The sequence below is a fragment of the Anopheles gambiae genome, chromosome 3 (assembly GCF_943734735.2).
Source record: "Anopheles gambiae chromosome 3, idAnoGambNW_F1_1, whole genome shotgun sequence".
In the NCBI taxonomy this organism is placed as follows: Eukaryota; Metazoa; Arthropoda; class Insecta; order Diptera; family Culicidae; genus Anopheles; species Anopheles gambiae.
The window spans coordinates 15305091-15323370 of NC_064602.1; the positions used below are offsets into that span (position 1 = coordinate 15305091).

An 18280-nucleotide genomic window follows, 5' to 3' on the forward strand; every position below is an offset into this window, starting at 1 on the left:
TTTCCGTTTTTGTTTCTCCGCTTCTCTAACTCATCAGCCAGCCGGCCGGTTCGGTCAAGGGGTTAGATTGTTCACACGCGGTAGGTATTTCGGGGTTTGACACAAACCAAGTGTGACACAAAAGAAACGAACGTAATGGTTACCAACTGTGCATCAATAATGGTGTGTGCGTGTGTGTGTACTTTATGCGTCTTCCCTTTTTGAAACACACCACTGCGTAAAACTGTATTGTTCTACACTCTTGTGCTTGCTGGGTTGTGTTGGCTTTGTATTACAATCTGGTAGTTTTTTGTTCCGACAGAGTATTAAAGTTTTCAATGAGGCACCAAATAAGGTACCATTTGAGGTATTAAGGAGAACACGGAGATATAATAACTCTGTATATGTTCTCACAGACGTTTGAAGCCTTACACTAGCTAAATATTACCTCTAGGTTATCCAGTTTTTGGGAGTGTGCATTAGTTTATGTCCCTAAGGCACCAGATTTTGCCAGTGTTGATAAATTCTCGCCACTATGGTCCCGATTATTGACAGTGTTTATAAAACTTTGCTTCTATCGTACCTGGTTTTGTCTAGAAATCATCTTAGGGGTTTATTTTGATGATAGTCAATTCTTCATATATTAACTCTTCATCCTTATAATTCAGTGGTATCGAACGTAACATATGTGTGATTTGAATTTAAGAATTTAGTATAACTTAGATTCAGGAACTAAATAAAACTATGCAAACCAAGAGATTAAGAAAAAAAAACTGATGACATCGAGGTAAACATTGATACCTTAGAGGCGGGAATTGTGAAAGACTTTCAAAAATGTATGATTCCAAAACAAAATTGGTGAGTTAGAGTTACATCCACTATAACAGTAACATATCATTAATACCTGAGGTTTGTATGTTTGAATTATATCTGAGCTCTCAAGGAATTCATTTCAACTGTTAATATATTGTAGCCTCATTGTGTTCTACACATCTTCAGGCCTCAGAATGATTCTAAACTTCTCATCAACGTACCGTACCATACCTTGTTTAAGTACATCTTACAGTAAGACTCATTTGTCACATAAAACTTCACTAAATATTCCATATCTCTATGTCTAGCTCTATGATTTAATGTAGAAATTAACAACATTCTTCTAACGTCAGAGTGACCTTGGAAGCCAGAACGAATCCTAATTCACATTACGTTCTTCCTCTGCTCATCGTCTCCCAAAGCGAAGAAGTTTGACGCACAAAGCACAAATCGCTTCCTCCCCCCAATAAACACAGTGAAAAACGGTGTAGCAGTAAGAAATCGCCTAGCGCGTATTCTACGTTTCCTGTGACTGTGCCTGTGTGTGTGTGCCCTAAGAGCAAACCATAAATTAGACAGCGAACAGTGTGTGCAGCGATCAAATCAACGCGCATGAGGCTCGTACCCTTTCCAATGGGCACATTTCGGGCTGCAAGGCAAGAACCCTGGATAGGTTCTTCGTAACCGGTGGACATAGAACAACCATCAAGACGGGCGAAAGGGGAGCTTTGCTTTATGCTTGAAGAGCTTGTAGCATTCCATTTTCACAGCGCTTTCCTGAGCCGGTGGTGTGGAGAGAGTGGTATGACGAGTGGAGTTCCTTGGGCGCGACTTCACGAAAGCTATGAGGTGGTGTGCTATCTACGAGAAGTTCGAGGTGTGCTTAGAACACAACACTTTACGAGCAGACGCTGGAAAGCGTTTTGTGTACCAAGGTTCTCTAGTGTTTGTGTGTGTGTTTGAAGAACGAGCCAGCTCTTCTCTACTGACGAAGGGAGTGTTCCGTTTGCATGTGTTTCCTTTTAGGGCTACTCAGGACTTTGACTCGTGGCAGGGAATGTGACTGTTAGCTTTGACATAAAGGTGTGAAAATGTAAAAAAGGTATTGATTATATAGAAACGATGAGGCTTTGCTGAGTAAAGAACCGAGCATTGGATTTTTGTTTTTTTTTTAGAGAAGGGCAAGTTCTTTTCAAATCAAGCTTGAAGCGCGTACGCAAATGCCCTCCAATTGTTTCCGATGATGGTGCCTTGGTCGTAAACCTCGACGGCTCCTAAAAGGTACGCTTCAATAGGCACCACACTCAATGATGTATTCCATTCGGGCATGGCCGAATAGCTGAAAACCCATGGACGGTGGGGTCTATGCAGGTTCACCTTTTGGGCTCTCGTAGACCTATCCCACCACCCGCGCTCTAGCTGCGTCTTTGATGGCCTTCGTCGCAGTCCACCTCCGTGGGCAGTCAACCATTATCCGCCCACGGAGTGTGCACGATGATGATTCATCCAAAAAAAGGCCGTGCGGCCTTTTAATGCAGCGGCGTGCTCTCGGGTGGCGAGTCCCCGCCATGCTTCGTAAGCTCCGTAAGTCCGTTTGTAATTGAAAGCCATAGCAGTAGCAGTTATAGCAGTCGCTTCAATCTACCGGCACTGTCTGTTGGTGCGGTGTTTTGAGAAGCTACTGCACTTTCGTTCGATCTTTGCACACAGGAAGTGTGTGCGGTGCGTGTTTATTAAAAATCCGCAAAATGAGTCATCGCGTTGCCTTTAGATTGGTTTCGCAATCAGTTTGTTGTTTTCATCTCCGTTTTCATCTCTGTTTTCGCCAGAAAGGTGATCCTACCAGGCTGCTGCCAGTCTAATAGATAGGAAATGATCCGTGTGAATGACGTGGGCCGGTTGTGGAGGACTAGCCAAGCGCCATGGCTTGATGGGGTGGTTGAGAGGGTTATATGATCTTCAGGTGGCAATAACATAACCGGTTTGTAAAAGACTGCGGTTGTAACCAATGGATAAGGGATTATATATCCATATAAGCTTGAGTTCCGTTTATTGTAGCAAAGTTAGGACTATTTTTAGGTTTTTTGTGGTGGTTCAAAGAAAACAATAGCAGTAGGATTTAATTTCATAGTGATGTAACGAATACAGCTACAATCAGCCTTAAATTGAATGTCCACAATAAACCTTAAATTGTTCGCTTTCTTAAAAAAACAACCACTTCCAACCTCTCTCTTGTGTGTCTCGATCGAAACTGCATCGATTTGCATACACGATCCATGGACGCAGCTCCACCACCCGGACACATCCGCAACTCGTTCATCGTGTCCAACCACTCTGGGGATATGAGGAAAAGACTGTCTGTGACGCATAACCTTTTGCTTATGTGAGTTTTTTGTAGTTCGCTCGCACAGCAGCAGCAGCCTCGCAAATTGTGTGTACATAGAGAGACGGGAGGAAAATGAAAACAATGCATTCGTCTCTTCCATTCAACCGCCACCCATCCCCCACCCAGAAAATGGGGTAAGACATCATGAAGGAGGAAGTAGTGAACCCTAGACGCTGTCGCTTTATTTCCCACTTCCACCACTTCCAACGAGCGCGAACCAGGAAGAAGGGCTTACGGCGGCTCAGGGCTGCCTGTCCCTGAGTGAGAGAGATGGCCCAAATGACAGGAAACTCGTAATGTTCATTAAAGTAAATATGTTAAGCAAATACACACACACACAGAGAAACATACACACGAACGTACGTGCACTCTCTTACCATATGGAGAACCATTTCTCCCGGAACGAAACGAAGCTTCGAACCGTTTGTTTTTTTTTCCCTGTACGTTTTTGTGTCCGTTTTCCGTTCCGTGTTGTGTGTATGTTCTCCATGGTTTCGGTGCACTTTGGTTTGGTTTGGTCGGCGAAGTGCGTGGGGAGCATCGTGAAGAAAGGGGTTAGGACGTTGGTAAAAAGCTTAAGACGCGGTACAAACGGCGCACAATGGTGTGTTGTGCACTTCGTCGATGATCAAAGTGATGCTGTAGCTGAAGTTGAAGTCGTTGCGGGTGGTTGAGTTCACGTCGTCGTCGTCGACTACTACTTTCTTTTCCCTCTATCGAGCGCACACCAATACACTCTTACACTCTTCTTCAGCTCTTGGGTTTGGAATAAGCGAACTGAGTGACTGTGTGACCACAGTCTACGTTTTGGTGGCGCTACAGCTTGCCCCCTCCCCGTCATGGTCGCTTGAACTCTTGACTCGCCGCTGCAGTGCCTGGTGGTTAAGAAAAATTGCAAGAAAATCAAACATGTACAACCGCTGGATACAAAAGCAAAGCCTTGGGGCGGAAGGGATTAATACATGCTTCAGGGAGAAACGGGGTAAAATGGTCTGACTATGGAGGAAGAGCTACAAGATTGTTGTGTTTTGCTTGCTGGTGATGTTATTTTTTGCCCAAGGGAAAGAGTCAGGGTTTTGTTTATGAAGCACAGCAGGGGCACCCAACCTCCCTTATTTGCATGGGCGTGCAAATTAGTTTGGAGACGAGATTCTTCGAACGCTGCATCATTGAGCGTTTTGTTTGTTGTCTTGGAAAGAATCGCTTAGCTCCTCTCGGATATGTACTCGTCGTGTTTTTCATGAGAAATTAGGTTGTTTTGTTTGTAAGAGGAGATTTATTTAACGAACAATCACACCGGTCACTTATGCTAATGCTACAGATAGCCCCGAAAAGTTGCCATAACACTTTTTAGAGCATCGAAACTATAGAAAATATAATGCAAACCTCCCAAAAACTGATAAAAAAGCCTTCTTTTTTTACTACACAAGCTGTGTGGTTAGCGTAGTTTCTCCAATTAGACCATATAAGGGGCACTTTTGTGAAAGGATAAGTGTGTGTGTGAGAGAGTGAGAGAGTGAGCGAGACAAAAGTGGTGCTGTGAACTGAAAGGAGTGATTGATTTCATATCCGCGTGAAAGGAGGATTTGGGTTTTGCAGCGCACCATCCGGCGATGGGTTTTTAAACGCTCTCGCTCCAAGGATGACATCATCCAGCTGCTGCTATGTTTGATGTTTTTTTTTGTCAATATTGTCGTATTTTTTGTTTTGATTTTAAATGTGCAATATAATTGAAAGTAGGCAGTTCTTTGTATTTTCAATACTTGTTTGGTTGTTATTAATCAACATTATTGTTTTAGTTAAAATGATGTATTTTCATTTTCTTTGTTAGGGGTAATATTTTATGTATATATTCTAGTTTTGGTGATAAATATATTGACCATAGTAATTAATTAATGTGTATCTAGTATAATAGCGCAATAGTGGTGGCCTTTATAGAACGAACTGATCTAATCAAAGTTTAAAGAAGTTAAACGGGTCATAAAGAAGTTAAATCATTCTTAGAGAAAGTGATGAAAGAATATGAACTATCTTTTGGTTTATATCTCTTTTTGCGGTTTGTTCGGTGTAATGTTCCTGTTTTCTGTTTAATTATATTATTGTTATTATTTTTACATCTTGTTTTCTTGAACACTCACTACGTCATTTGTGTATTTTTTATACTCTACTCGTATCTATTTTTAAATATTATACACATAAGCAGATAGTAATTATCTTTACTTTTTTAGGTTGTTTAGGTTTTCTTTTTTTCTTTATTTAGCTACTAGACATTCGTAAATCATAAATATCATCAATACAAACAATAAAATCAAACAAGCGTCATGGAAATTTAATTCTATGCGTACGTACTAGTGATGGGTCATAGGACTCTACTAACAGATCGACCCTGAGTCTGGTGCAGCTAGGCTGGAATCGATTCCGACCCGTGGGTGCAATGTTTTCAGTAGGTTCAGTTAGTTCAGCAAAGTATTTGCCATTCCGATGCGTAGGTGCAACGAGTTCGGTAGGTTCAGTCGAGCTCAAAAGGTTCAGTAGGTTTGGTGGGTACATACGAGTTCAATAGGTTCAATAGGTTCAATGGGTTCAATGGGTTCATACGAGTCTAGTAGCCTTAATAGATTTGTTGAGTGTCTACGAGTTTAGTAGTAATACAGTATAACCTCCCTGGAACGATTGCGTGCTAACTAGGGAGTTTGCACTCTATAGTTGAGTTGTTTGACAGACGGCGAAGGTGATAAATAAAAATAGATTTTTTTTACATTTCTATTCATCACTTTCTTATTCATCACCGTCTGTTCAACAACCCAACCTACTGAAATCCTATGCAAATGCACCTACTGAACTCCTATGCAAATGCACCTACCGAACTCCTATGCACCCACCAAACCTACAGAACTCGTTTGACTCTACTGTACCTACTGATCCTTTTGAACCCGTATACATCTACCCAACTCGTATGAACCTATTGAACTCGTACGAACCTATTGAAGTCGTTGCATCCACGGGTCGGAGCCACATATGCTTTGGCGAACCCACTGAACCTACTGCAACCAAAATTATGACCCGGAGCGCTCCGGATCGCGTTTGAATGGCTCCAACCCGGTAGGTTCGGGTCGACCCGCCCATCACTAGTACGTACCCGTGGCTTGTTTCAATGCTCTGGCACCGTGTCTCCGTGTCTCTGCTAACGATTGTCAACGTCTACCAAATGATGTAAACAGATTCGTCAACCTTAATCAATTCGTACGTTTCGCTCTGGCAACTGGTGTGCGCGCGAGGTCATGCCGAATGTTAATTGCTTAGTGACCGGTTGAAGAATTAACAGTTTCGGGCGACCGCATCGCCATGGAAGCCATATTTTTAGCTTTATTAGCAGCAGCGCTAAGTGGTGGACTGTTTATTTAGGCTGGAAAAGGTGTTTGGGGGGCTGTGTGACGCGCGTACGTCGTAGACTTTACTTAAGGGGCTTTCTGTTTGAAGACTGTCGCAGCTAACTGTTTTTCAATGTTTTGTCAATCCAAAGTGTGCTAGTGAGCCGATGAGTTGATCAATTGTTTTTTTTCAATTTATTCCCAAATTTTCTTTCCAGAAATTGAATCTCTTTTCTAACAAGGGTTGAAGAACAGACGGTCGCAGTCACGCAACAGCACCAAGGTAAGAAATACATCATCTCCAAAGTGTGATGCTAATAAAAGCAAGGGCCAGTCAATAATACTCCAGTGCACAAAATGTCGGAACGCAGGCTGATGTTGCCATCCACTAACACCCTTAAAACGAGAGACACAACCACATTAGGCGACTGAGAACAACACACACACACACATAACGGGACGACCTTTTTGGTTTGTATTTCTTTTTTGTGCTCTGTCAAACTTTATCACGCTGACCTGATATGTGTGTCTGCCTGCGTAAAATGCCCCATGCATCTGTGCGATACAGAGACCCGGGCGAGACAGAGGACCATCGAGAGTCGAAAGAGGCAGCTTGCTCTGGGGCCCTGTCTGCCATCGGAATCAATCAACTTCCTCAATCAAGCGAGCAATTTCCTCCGGCCGGCGACGGCGATGCTCTGGCAAACGACGATCGTGTGTGTGTATGTGTGTCTCGTTCGCTGTAGCCATTTTATGCTCTCCCATATGTGTCTGCCTTTTTTTGGAGAAAGACTTTTTAATGCTTTCGCTCTGCTGGCATCATTTTAAATGGATGTTCTATCTTTTCACATCCCGCAGGGTCCCCACATCTTTGGGTTGTTTTTCTGATGATGATTTTTTATTGAATAAAAAGATCACTTCTCTTTTAATACTGTATGAGCCCAACAGTGCTGTACCAATTGTTCGTACAGCGTAAAATGCCTACATTTTGGGTTTAACCTCCGCGTAGAATGTCAACATAAAATGGTCGGGCTAGCTAACCGCGGAACGATGGTGCATAAAAGTTGATCGTTTTGCTTTGTTTGCGGCCTCCTTGGTCTGCCAAGCGTTCGAACCTCTTTTCTCTTATCGAAAAAAAAGTATGTATGTAGCACACAGCAGCAACAACAAAAAAAACCGATTCAAAAAGTAAACCGCAACTATCGTGTTGTTCCGAGCGAGAGCTCCCCATTTCTTCGTGCTGAAGACGCCATTCTACTATCGTAGGTCTGTTTGTTGCCGGAGACAGCGGCAAAAGCGAACCTTCTTAGTACACCCGCCCGCTTGTTACGCTGTGTGTGTGTGTGTGTTTGGTCGATGTTAAACTTCAAAAACAAGTTGCTGTAGTGTATTGCATCGTGCGTTGTCTTATCAATGACACAGAATGATAAGAGTTGCGGAAATACGTAGGGGTAAAGTTGTTTTTTGCTGTTGTGGTCGTTGTGTTCCTTAGCTCGTGTCGGTCTTCCCCTCTCTCTCTCATGTTCTGAGGGTTTTTTACTTAGTGAAAAATGTCACAAAAACGTAAAGTTGTTTAATTCTTTGACATTTTCATCACAACCAGTCCGCGTTTGTTTGGCACGTGTGTACAGTCGGTGTGTGTGTATCAGTGATGGGAAAAATGAAGATTTTTTCAGAATCGATTCCGGCTAGCTTCAAAGTTGTCTGGAATCGATTCCAGATAGTAGGTCCGAAATCAATTTCTGGAATCGATTCCAGAATCGTATTTGGCTTCATAATTGGAATCGGATCCGGAATCGGATCCGGAATCGGCTCCGGAATCGGCTCCGGAATCGAAATCGGTTCTGGAATCAAAATCGGTTCTGGAATCAAAATCGACTCCAGATTCGCAATTGGTTCGGAAATCAGAATCGGTTTCGAAACAGAATCGGTTGACTCCGGAACTGGTTCCGGAATAGGCTTCGGAATCGGCTCCGGAATAGGCTTCGGAGAATCGGAATCGAGTAGGTAAGATTCCGAGCTCCCACCACTAGCGTGTATGACTTCACAATAGAGCATCGTGTTCTATTGCACAGACTGCTGGGCAGCAGCATTATTAGCACAGCAAAGCGAAACGATCTAATCTCGCGTCCCCCTACCACCGCGGATCGTGTGGCGGCAGAGCAGTATTTAAATCGAGTTTCACCGGCATCTCGTTTGCATCCTTTATGCATCTCCGTGCCGATGCCGCTGAACCGTGTCATGCGCTATCGGCTTTCCGAATCGCGGCTGCCCCATTGTTTTTGGGTCCACAGCGCAGGAACGGGGAAAGGGCGAAAGCATCATCTGCCGCCCGTGTCTTCTCTTCATTGTGGATCAACGGGGTTTGTTGGCTGCGCCATTGTTATTGTATCGAAATAGTCGAGGAGTGGGGACTGTGTCTTGACTCTGACTGGCGTCTGCCATTTCTCAAGACCCACCGAGAAGGGGGTTGGTCGGACGGACGGAAGGGGTAGAGCGTTTAGTTGTGGGCGGTTTGATTGTTTTTGTTTGATTTTTGCCTTTTGCCTTTCACCTCTCTCTCTGCCTTTCACCTCAATAACCCTCCTCTCCATGGGCTCTATGCTGTAGATTTTCCACAAACAATTGGGAAAGGGTTTGGCGTGTCGCGGCCAAAGGGGTTGATCTCATTTGAAAAGGGGGCTCCGGGGCGTGTTGCTACAACACCCACCCAGACACACCCTAGACACTACCGGTTGATGTTGATGGTGGAGTGGCATGTACAACAACAACAACAACAACAAAAATACATACTAAAGTCAGTCCAAACTTTCCGATTGTGTACAACTTTCTTTCTGCATTGTTAGTTAGAAGGTCATTTGTTAGAAAGGCGATTATCATCTATCAAGATTAATACGGGTACAAGGTTCGGGATAGGTAAATGCTATGTTTTATATTTTTTTAATGAGTAATGTTTTTTTTTTATTTTGTTTCTGTTAAACTTGCAATTGTTTAGTATTTTATTCTGTTAGTTTTGCTGTAATAAGAAAATCAATGCGTATCATAGTTATTTGTACTAGTATATTATTTTATCCCATCTGTTTTATTTATTTATATGATAGCTTTTGTTTAAAAGAGTTTTTTTATGAACATGAACTTCAATTTTTCCGCATTTTTATTCTCTGATTTCTTTGATTGCATTGTGTAAACGATGTTTCATATTTCAATACTTTTCTCTTTTTTAGGCAGATGTTTGTTTACGATTTATATCCTTCTCAAAATATGTCTCCCTTGTTGTTTCTTTTATTTTTTATATTTTTCTGTTTTTTGCCGTTTTAACACTTTATTTTGTATTTGTATTAAGTAAAGTTTCAGTTTCATTTTATTTATGATTTATTCATGTTCTATTGTTAGATTTTTTATTCTTCAAACGTATAGCGTTTATTTCTCTTTGCTGTTTCTGCTGTAGTGTTTAATCAATCGATTCATTCTTAATTATTTTTTCTTCTTTCTTTTTTTAATTTAAATTCAAACTTTTTATTCAAATTCAAACTTCATTGAGTTGATTTTATTTATTTATTTGATTGAATCATAGCCTCTGTTCAATTCTATTTAGGCCTTGTTAGGTCCTGTTATGTTTTGTTTCCTTGTTTATTTTTCTTCTCCCTTAATAAACTTCGCATTATCTTCTTGTTTCAATCGCGTTTTGTTCTACGATGATGTTTCATGTATGTCGCTTCACATTTCGCTGTTGTATTATTTATGATTAATTTCATGCTATTACCAGATATCTTGCTTTCCATCGAGAATGATGCAGATTAATCTATCGTCATTAGTATTCCGTCATTATACCCCTCCCCTAACTTGCATCACTTTCATCGCCCGCCCGGTACAATAGCACTCAAAGTTTGCCCTTGTGTTGGTTGTGTGTGTGTGTGTGTGTGTGTGTATTTTTTATGGTCGATTGTTTCGATACGGGAAGAGGGACACTTCTGGGGCACCAGTCACGTTACGGTTGAATATGGTATATTAAAAGCATATCGAGCCAAACGAATTGCTTCACCGTCATTTAGAGCTGAATGAACTGGTCGTGCGGTGGTCAGGTCGGTGTCCATCACGTTCCCGTGGTCAAATTATTTGCTATCCAGCCGCGGGCAGTGGAGGTCACACTTCACAGGCCGAGAGAAAGAGGACCACGGCACCAAATCACGGTCACCAGCGCACGGTTTTGGATGACAAAAGTGCCCGCCATTGGACGAGCTTTTTTCGCTTCTAATCGATACTTTCATGGACCCATTGTTAAGTGTATTTGACCTTTTGCGGTGAAGTGAGAAGCGGAACGGTGATAACTTAAAATCGTTTTTTCAAACACTGCTTTACTAAATGATTGTAATAAAAACAGGAAAGAACGGTAAAACGTTGAACTCAACTCGAAACGGTACCCAAATTTCCTTATACATTGCTCCGGGGCATTAGGCAAACCCTAGACGGGGAGATTGCAACAGACACACACGTACGGTGGCACGTTGCCAATAAACGTTTGAAAACACGGTTCACACCTTTTTTTCTCTCTATGCGCGGGCTTTGACCGCGCCGGGGACTTGGGTGAGACGACATCGCGCCACCGTTTCACCTTTTTCCAGTGCGTCGTGACCGGCGCTCAGATTGCAACAGGCAGGGCAGCAGATGAAGCGGAGTGGTGGGGGTTGGAAGGCATAGGGCTGAGACTACCTCCACTCGAACCAATCTATTTCGGACCAGTTCGGATCGGCGAAAGGATTGCAGTGGAGGGGGGGTCCCCACCCCCCCTATCATGTTCCCCAACCGTGAATGGGTTGGCCATCGTAATGAATCCGGTTTGGTTGGTTTTCGGATCGTATCGAAACCCAAACGCGGCGCTGGCCTGCCTGTGGCCCCGTCGATTCGAAAGGCACGAGCGAGACATGGGGTTTGCTTCGTTTTCTACCTCTCACACCACCCCGCCGCTCCCGCCGTGTTCGCCCCATGGCGGGGGAGCGTGCGGTTTGATTTGGCTTTTTCTCAAGATTTTGCTCGAGCCAAAGCGCAACCGCGAATGGTAAGCAGGATGGATGGGTGCTGCTTCTGCTGCTTACACGATCGCCCATCTCACGGATTGTGTATTGAGGACATTGGGGTGATACTTTCGAGATTAGAGACGCGCTCGCACACACACACAGAGCGGCGACGGCCCATCTCGCGAGACAAGCAATGAGAAATGCGGCCTAGCGCTGCACCCCTTTGAGCCCCACCTCCCCTCCCACAAAGTGAGTGATCTTTCGAAGGGCAAATAGATCTACGGTGGGTGTGCTGCAGTGCAGTGTTGATTTGTTGCAGCGATCGATTCGAGTTTTGAAAGTACGAGAACTGTGTACGGTGCAGTTAGATTAGACAGAGAGCAGAGGCATCGGATGGAGTGGGGTAGAAGAAGAGGTTACTGACCGACGGTAGATAGTTTGAGTAAACCGTTTTTTTCTTCATTTCACTTTTTGGGGGCTCCTCCGCTGTACCCGCAGTAGTAGTAGTAATACCATTCCGTTTGAAGGGCTTTGATGCAACGGCAGCTGGACTGTTTATTATTTGCTTCTCAATCAAATGCTGTCAGTGATTGATAGTAAGCCGTGATAGAGAAAACTGGTACGTCAATATTTTGTTGCGACCATTATGTTTGATTTGATTATGAATTGTACAGTAATAGATAGGACTGAAGTGATGCAGTGATAGCGAAAAGCAATTCCATTTTTTTCTATAACCGTCGCAGTAAGTGGCATCGTGCACAGAGTAACCAGGTGTTCATTTACGTCATTAGTTCATAAACAACGTAGGTATGAAATGCAATTTTAAAGGTTTCATCCAATCGCTTGAAGTTTTCATCATATATTATTTAACAAGGATTTTATGATATTACGTTTGTAGTTTCTTAATCTTACAATTATGACATTACATTTAGTCAAATTCAATCATGTTGCTTATTCAATCATCTCTTGAATTGATCTTTTATTAATCTGTGAAACCTATATATTCATATGACTACTGCACATATTCAGAATCTCGGGGTAAATAATGTCATGATACTAACAGCAGACAATCCGTTCAAATCACTACTAGCTACATAGATACTGGTTTCAGTTGAATATCTATAATGCATCTATACATACATCATGTATCCTCAAGATATAATAAAGGAATTGGTAGAACAATATAGAAGATACTTGCGTTATATTCAAAGGATCAAATATATTTTTCAGAATTCGAAAGATCGCGTCAGTAAAGTGAGATCATCCAAGAAGATATGACGTTTAATATATTCAAGAAGTTCCAAAAACCATGCAAACGATTTTATGAGTGTCGTGACCAATCAAACAAACTTCTGACGTTTTGAGGTATACGGATATGCCTCAAAAACCTCCTATCTGCGGGGAAGGACACTTACCTAGGCACGGGAGTGTTGGTGGTGGTTGAGGGGATGTTCTCCTCAAAGAATTAGACATCGTTGCTTAACACGGGCATTTTAAAGTTCTAAAAGAAATAATTGGCAAAATCTCTCAGGCGGTATTTAACATAAGCCTTTGGTGCATGGACCTTCTCAAAATCGTACTCCTGTCCTAAGATTCCTTAGGTTCTCGTGCGTTCTTCTCATGCGGAAGATGTTAAAAAGGATTTGTGGTTGCTTCGTAACCGGTTAGATCTTTATTTCTAAAGGTATGAATGGATCAGGAATTCAATTGCAACCAGTTTTTTGTGGAACCAGTAGTGTTAAAAAGTATGAATTAAGCTAGATAATTTTGATTCAATGAAAATGTTGATGTTGTTTTCCTCCTATGTACTCCTATGATACAAATGTTATACTAACGTTACTTTTCAGCTGAACTTTAATATCATAATAAGACCTATATTTCGTAAAACACAAAGCGGAACTTAGCTAAAGTACTCTCTAAACGTAACTTTATGGCCGGCAATGGGCGCATCTCAAACCCGCTCCAAACGGCTTATGCTGCGCTCCGTTAGCGAAAACAGCAGCAGCAGCAGCAGCATCTCGTATGCGTTCACTTAGGCGCTAGCGGTGCAAATTTTCAGCACGGTGTACGGTTTCGTAACGTACAATTACGGCGCACCGGGCCAAGCCGAGATTAGGGAACCAGAGCAGACCCCCGAATTGAGTCCGAGCCCGAGAAACTGGTGCGTGGTAGTATTATCGCCTCCCGGAAAGCGGCTTGTACCTTCGGGACGGCGGAAAACGTACATACGCAAACACACACACACACACAGACACACACAAACAGCAGATCCACACATGTTTTTGTATGTCTGCTGACCCGGTTTGCCGCATCTGCCTTCCATCTCCGGGCGATCGGATTTTCTACCGAGTAGTAATGAGCGTCCAATTTTGCACCACCAATTGCAACAAACGCCTCTCCTAATTTACCTCGTGTTTGTGTGTGTCTATTGAGCACCGAACAAGAGTGTCTGGCTTTTCGTGGTTTCCGCGAAAAAAGCAAAAAGAAAAGAAAAGGCTACAACTCCCCAAACCGCGCAACATTTGCGGTGATCAATTGATCGTTGAACCCCCATCCCCCGCGCGGGAAGGAGGTGGGAGGATAAATAATCGCGCAGCATAAAAGGGGAGCATGCGGAGTCGATCTCGGAGTGGTTTAGACAGACCGTTTGCGATAAATTAACTTGATTGCGGTGGGTGCACGAATGCGCTCACCTCTGCTGCTGCTCCGGCTTCGACTCCGGTGCCAGATGGTCGATAAGAAGGCTGCTGCCTGGCTAACGATGCTTCACTTACTCTGCTGGCTGCGCATGGAAAGTGAAATTATTCCGCCACTCAAAAAATCGCCAATCGGTCTGGTCTCGACGATCGCGCAACGGACGGATCGTTGAAAACGTTGAAATCGCGAACAGCGAGCGAAAGGGATGTCCGATTAGGAGGTGTAGTTGTAGGTGTCTGATTTCGCCGCCGCCTGAGACCTTTCCACGTTGGGTTGTGCGGTCAACTTTCCAAAAGGGACGTTGACATGGAAAGCGTTCGAAGGGAACCCCACAGGGGGGCTTATTTACGATTCGATCGTGCGGGAAAGGACACTTACCTAGGCAGGGGAGTGTTGGTGGGGGAGAAAGCACAACAGATTGCATAACATTTAATGCACTGTAGCAATATGTCAGAGTGCATTCGTGGCGGAAAACTGCTGCACACATTGGTGCTGGATAGGTAACCATTACCGCGTAGTTGGTTAGACTATGAATCAGTAACATTTCGTGTAGGAATGCAGCTATGTATGAAGGCTAGAAATATAGGGTGGCTATGGGAACGAACTCAACTTGTATGTTTCATAGCCAATCTTTAAAATATAGGGATGGGGTAAGTAACCAATCACACGACATGTTAGGTACCTGAACGATAGCTCATAAACTACTGTGATATTTTTTAGTGGTTTCCAAAAGTATGTTGCCGAGTCGACTGTCTGATTGCTACTAATCCTTTTATATTTTCGTCATAACCCTGACAGTCCTGCTAACACTAATACTAACGTAATCCTATGTACCCTTTTCCTATAATCTTACAATCTATTAATTTGCAGCCATTTAGGCGCCAACAGTACCATTGGTGTTGTTGAAATGTATTTTACGGTATTTGTTTAAGTAGTTGACCTGACTAGAGAAGCCCTGTGAGTTCCTGATACTTTCGGAGAGAACAATCACTAGTCTCTTGATGTTCTAAGTTAGAAAACTGAAATGTATGTCCTTTAGTTATACTGAAAATTGAAAACTGTGTTGGTCGACGTTTTTCGGCATCCTCATGACATGCCCCAGCAATCGTATCCTACCAGCTTTCGCCACCGTCAGGATCCTCGGTTCGCCGTACAGCTCTGCAAGCTCGTGGTTCATCCTTCTCCTCCACGCTCCATGCTCGAACACACCGCAACAGATAGTTCGGAGGATGCGTTGCTCAAACATGCCCAGAGCGTTTGCATCCTCCACTCGATTGGAATAGAAGACCACCGGGCGAATGAATGTGCGATATAGCTCATATATCGTGCGACCTCGAAGTCTTCTGGATCTCAGCAGTTGGTGAAGCCCATAGTAAGCACGATTCCCCTACACAATGCTCTCCAGATTTTGCAGCTGATGTCATAGTCCGAAGTGACGACCGTCCCAAGATAGCAGAACTTGTCTTCGTCGCATTGATACTCAATCCAATTCTTGCTGCTTCGCGATGGAGTCGGGTGTATGCCTCACACAGCTTTGCTGTTGTCCGGCCAATGATATCGATGTCATTCGCGCAGCCAAAAAATTTCGAGAGACCGGTAGAGGATCGTGACACGGTTGTCGTTGTCTCGCCCCGCGCTTCGAAGACACCTTCAAAGGCGATTTAGAAGATATTGAGCCCATGAAATCGCTTTAAAGTTACCGTTTCTCGTCTGATTTTGTGTGGATTCAAATGTTTTTTACATTAATTTCAAATGTTTCATGGTAGAAACTTGCATAAGTAGTCCTCAACAGAAACTGGGAAAAAGGAAATGACTGACGAAAAGTAAACAAGAATTTGTAGCAATAGACAAAATAAACCATAGCAAGAAGCACGCAAAGAATGTTTTTTTTTCATGGACAACATTGAGATTAGAGAACAGGCTACGTGCCTTAACCTTACTGTGGCTTTATCGAGTATTTCCCGACTTTAGTTCTGAAAATTGTCCACCCACCACTATCCTGCTTAGGGCAAAAATAAAACAACCAAAAACTGATTCGGCATCAGAAAGAAACAATAATAAAAAAATTTCCTTCCTGTGGAAATTCACGTCAGCCTCAAGCTCTTATTAACAACCGATTGCAGCGAGATTATGGGCGCGCTTGTGGCGTGTCCTCAGAGCAGCAGTAACAACGCCACCACAGAATGCAAAAATGCAAGTACAAGCAAATAATCTGTGCCCGGCAAACGTACGGGTCGTGAACGTGACCCGCGGTGCCGTGCCGCCTGCTACCCCCATGATGATGAGGCGGTCGCACAACCGGGAATAGCATTGTTGTCGATGTGCTGGGCGCATGGTTGGCCGCATGTGCTTATCGAATGTATCGCCATCTTTCTATACATTGTGCTGTCGCACGATCCGGGTGATAATCGCGGATCGCGTACACGGGGTGGATGATGCGGGATGCATGCACGTAGTCTGGTTACAACCTGGACATAAGCAAGGTGGATTCGGGAGGGAGAGCTGAGGAAAAATGTAGCAACTATTTTAGGTAATGGGGCGACGGCGGGGGTTTGTACCGGACAATTGCGCACAGCGTAGTTACAACACAATTGCACATTCGACATGCGAAAGGTATTTGCTGCGCAAATGGATGCTGTTGTTGTTGCTGTGAGTTGAAGGGAAAACGTGGCTATTTATGATATCAATTAACTGCATTTGGCATCTGGATTATTTAACGTTCAATTATACCGAATTTTTAAGTAAAATGCAGGTAAAAGTGCATCCAAGCTGAGTATTCTGAACAGCTAAAACGAATAGTCTGAGCAGCTTGCTATGCGGCTGATGGCAACGATAAACACAAAAGTGGAACGGACACAAACACACTGACACAACAGGAACATATGATCAAAATGGAGGTGAAAGAATAAAGGGCACAACATTAGAAAAACAAAACAAACCGTACTGGCGGAACGAAATAGAATACACCGCGCAGCGTCCGCTGAGGGGGGAGAAGGATCAAAGAAATGTTGGAGAAACGAATAAACCAAAAAAAAAGCCTCACACATTAATGCGTTGAAATGCGAGACCACAGCATACACATATACATAAAACATAGGCCGGGATACCGGCTCAGTCGCCATGTTGCCAGTGCTGGAACCACCAGTCCACTCGAACACACAGGGCAGGGGCGAAGAAAATTCAAAAAGTGGAAGAAAACATAAATACACCAGAACCGGAAAATATAATCGTTTCCTTTGCAGCTGCTGCTACTTTTTTTACAGCTGTGTTGCGGGTTGCCTTTGTGTATGTGTGTTGGTGTAATGAGCTGGCTCTTTTTTTGTTTTGGTTTTTTTTATTGCGCTCTGGATGATTTTAATCGACTGTATCCAACTCGATGCACGCCCGATGCAGGAACATAAGAGAACATACATTACACAGAGGAAAGCAGACGGGTGCAGTTGCATTTCCAGTGGGCATATGGTTAAGCTGCTGTAAGGTGAGGCAGTCGAAGACTATCAATTGATTTAGTTAGTTACCGGTTTTTTTTGTGGTCTTACATCGAGATGAATGCATTTCCTGTTTAATGGAAGTTGATGTAGATTGCAAAACCAGAAATGTATTCAAGAATGTGTACAAAAAGGGCTTTTGAAGGGCAACGGTCTTACATAGAGCTGGTATGGAATAATTTTAACTAGTTTACATTGAGCTGCCTGCGACCTAATACTTAATGGTATGGTTTACTGTTCATCATACGTAGCAGCTATCAATTTGTCAAATATGATCCAATAGATCCTAAGGTCTAAACCAGGGGCCTCCAAACTTTTCAGCTCGCGGGCCGCATTGCTTCAAAAATAACTATGTTGAGGGCCATTTGACGCTACCTTTAAATGATGAGTGAACGTTTAAATATCGTTTTTACAACAAAATACTAACGATACTTGTACAGTTTCGTGTTACTAAAGCTTGATTTTTGTCTACGAAAAGTAAAAAATACATTTTTATTTGAATGAGTCATAATAACGTAATATGTATATTAA

General features: G+C 43.1%; 1 protein-coding gene across 3 annotated transcripts in view; it reads left to right on the forward strand.

Annotated features, from left to right (window-relative positions):
* The window catches only part of LOC1275549 (inositol-pentakisphosphate 2-kinase), a 114024-nt gene that overhangs the window by 36860 nt on the left and 58884 nt on the right, over positions 1-18280 (forward strand). For 2 of the 3 annotated variants that reach the window (XM_061655462.1, XM_061655460.1), the window contains exon 2: positions 6768-6832. The exons of the other annotated variant lie outside the window; for it this stretch is intronic. The gene's annotated coding sequence lies outside the window, so the exon portion shown is untranslated. The remainder of the gene's footprint in view (positions 1-6767; positions 6833-18280) is intronic. 3 annotated transcript variants of the gene reach the window in all.